The following is a 2,907-nucleotide window of genomic DNA, read 5'->3' on the forward strand; positions in this document are numbered from 1 at the left end:
AAGGAAGGTGGGGGCTAGGGCGCATGGGACGAGGTTCACCGTAGCCGCCAGCACCCCACCGATGTCCTAACCCTAGACCGATCGAGAGGGTGTGTTGTGAGCGACGGGAAGCGCCATCGCCTTCGCCGCCGCCATTGGACCACGTCTCCACGTCGCTGCTACCTCGTCGTCGGCGCTATGGCCCTTAATAAGGTATTGTCGAAGTCTAGTTTTACCCGTTGATCTGCACCTAGAGGTACTACAAATCCTATCAGATGGCAGCTGCAATAGAGGAGACTTGGGTATATGTGTCAACTGTCAAGTTCATGATGAAAGGACATTCCAGTGGAGAGATTTGTCGCACATTAATGTCCCTATGCACAGAACGACCTGTTCATTTGGCTTATAAGCCGTACTTTTTCTGCCAACAAATAATATTTTTTTCTCACAACAAATCAACCAACAGTACTTTTAGCCATAGATAGTTGGTTGTCTTCCTAAACCTTCCACTACAATCTCAAGCCACCTCTAGACTTTTTTCACTTCTAAAAAAATCTCAGCCACCAATTGGAATGGAAGAAAACCGATCGCTACGTCATTTTCCTCTTGCAAATATGGGGCAAAGAGCTAGCTACCCCATCGCAGTAAATAAATTACATACCACAGAGCAGAAACAAGCAATACACACTTCCCGCTCCCACGAAAGCAATAAATTCCTGCATCTTATTGAGTTCTTACAGCTGCAGAAATGCCTAACCTTTTGCATCAACCCTTCCTTTTTACCCATGCTACTGTCCGTGGCCCTAAACCTTGTATGCTTCACCACTGTCACCAGTGAGGATCAGTTCGTCTACTCGGGCTTCTCCGGCAATAACTTCACCCTCGATGGAACAGCCACGGTCACCAGACGGTGTCCTTGAGCTGACCAATCACACAGTACACCTTAAAGGCCATGCGTTCTACCCAGCTCCATGGCGATTCCGCAAGTCCCCTGGTGAGATGGTGCAGTCTTTCTCAGTTACCTTTGTATTCGGTATGGTCCCCATCTACTCTGATGAATGTACCGATGGCATGACTTTCCTAATCTCTCCGACCAAGGATTTCTCTAGTGCACAGCACTCACAATACTTGGGTCTCCTCAACAAAACAAGTGACGGCAAAGCAAGCAGCCACATATTTGCAGTCGAGCTTGATAGTAGCCAAAATACCGAGTTCAATTCAATGACATTGATGACAACCACATCGGCATCAACATCAACAGTCTCACCTCATTTCAGTCCCGATCAGCTGCCTTCTACGACCACAAGAATGGTAAATTCCAAAACTTGTCCCTTGTTAGTCGCAAAGAGATGCAAGTTTGGGTGGACTATAATGGAGAGACCGCACAGATCAACGTGACACTGGCTCCCCTCAGGGTAGCCAAACCATCCAAACCTCTACTGTCAGCTACCTACAACCTCTCAACAGTGTTGGAAGACCCATCCTACATTGGATTCTGTGCATCAACTGGTCCAATCAATTCACTATATTGTGTGCTCGGCTGGAGCTTAGGCATTAATAGCCCAGCTCCAGTTATTGATATCGCCAGGTTGCCAAAGCTACCAACTGTTGGCCCGAAACCTCTGTCCAAGGTGCTTGAGATCGTCCTACCAATAGTCACAGCCACATTCATTGTCCTTGTTGGGACAACTATAATTCTATTTGTGCGGAGGCGAATGAAGTATGCTGAGGTACAAGAAGATTGGGAAGCCGAGTTCGGGCCACACCGCTTTCCCTACAAGGATTTATTCCATGCTACGGATGGATTCAAGAATAAGAATCTACTTGGCTTAGGAGGATTTGGGAAGGTGTATAAAGGTGTGCTCCCTATCTCAAAATTAGAGGTTGCTGTAAAGAGGGTGTCACATGAATCAAAGCAGGGAATGAAGGTGTTTATTGCTGAGATTGTCAGTATTGGTCGTCACCGTCATCGCAACCTGGTCCAGCTACTTGGTTATTGTCGAAGGAAAGGTGAACTCCTATTGGTATATGACTATATGTCAAATGGAAGTCTTGATAAGTATTTACATTGTGAAGAGGGTATGCCCACTCTGAATTGGGCTCAAAGGTTGTAAATCATCAAAGGCGTTGCATCTGGCCCTATTCTATCTGCATGAGAGGTGGGAAAAGGTTGTAATCCACCGGGACATCAAAGCAAGCAATGTGCTACTTGATAGTGAGATGAATGGACGTCTAGGTGATTGTGGTCTTGCACATGTAGTTGGTACCAAGGGATATATTGCCCTAGAACTGGCCCGTACCGGTAAGGCAACACCTCTGACAGATGTGTAAGCATTTGGTATTTTCATTCTTGAGGTAACTTGTGGGCAAAGGCCAATCGATAGTCATGCAGAGGATAGTTCGCAGATCCTAATTGATTGGGTTGTCAAGCATTGGTACGAAGGATCACTCACATACACAATGGACAGTAGGTTACAAGGTAGTTACAATGCAGATGAGGTATGCCTAGCATTAAATCTAGGATTGATGTGTGCACACACAGTTTGTAATGCAAGGCCCAGTATGAGGCAAGTCATACAATACCTCAATGGCGAGATGCCACTCCCAGAAATGATGCCCACAAACTTAAGTTATAGCGTTCTGTCCCTGATGCAAAATGAAGGCTTTGATCAGTATACATCCATATCTGGGAGCAGTGGCATTACCCAGGGCCGGCCCTGAGATTTTGGTGGCCCAGGGCAACACTTAAAAATTGAGGCCCCTTATAACATATGTACATTCGCTATCGCTTGTATTAGTTTGGATTGTTAGAAATGATAGGCAATATAAACCATGAAGAACAGTAAATCAAGCACAGGGGACACGAGATTTTAATGTGGAAAACCCTTCCAAGGAAGAAGGGAAAAAACCACGGGCACCAGTCAGCAA

At 46.0% G+C, this 2,907-nt stretch overlaps 1 pseudogene; it reads left to right on the forward strand.

The window, feature by feature from the left end:
* Positions 1-727: 727 nt before the first annotated feature.
* Positions 728-2,700, forward strand: LOC136523944 (L-type lectin-domain containing receptor kinase SIT2-like; annotated as a pseudogene).
* The last annotated feature ends 207 nt before the right edge of the window (positions 2,701-2,907 follow it).

Source organism: Miscanthus floridulus, chromosome 18 (genome assembly GCF_019320115.1).
Source record: "Miscanthus floridulus cultivar M001 chromosome 18, ASM1932011v1, whole genome shotgun sequence".
Lineage (NCBI taxonomy): Eukaryota > Viridiplantae > Streptophyta > Magnoliopsida > Poales > Poaceae > Miscanthus > Miscanthus floridulus.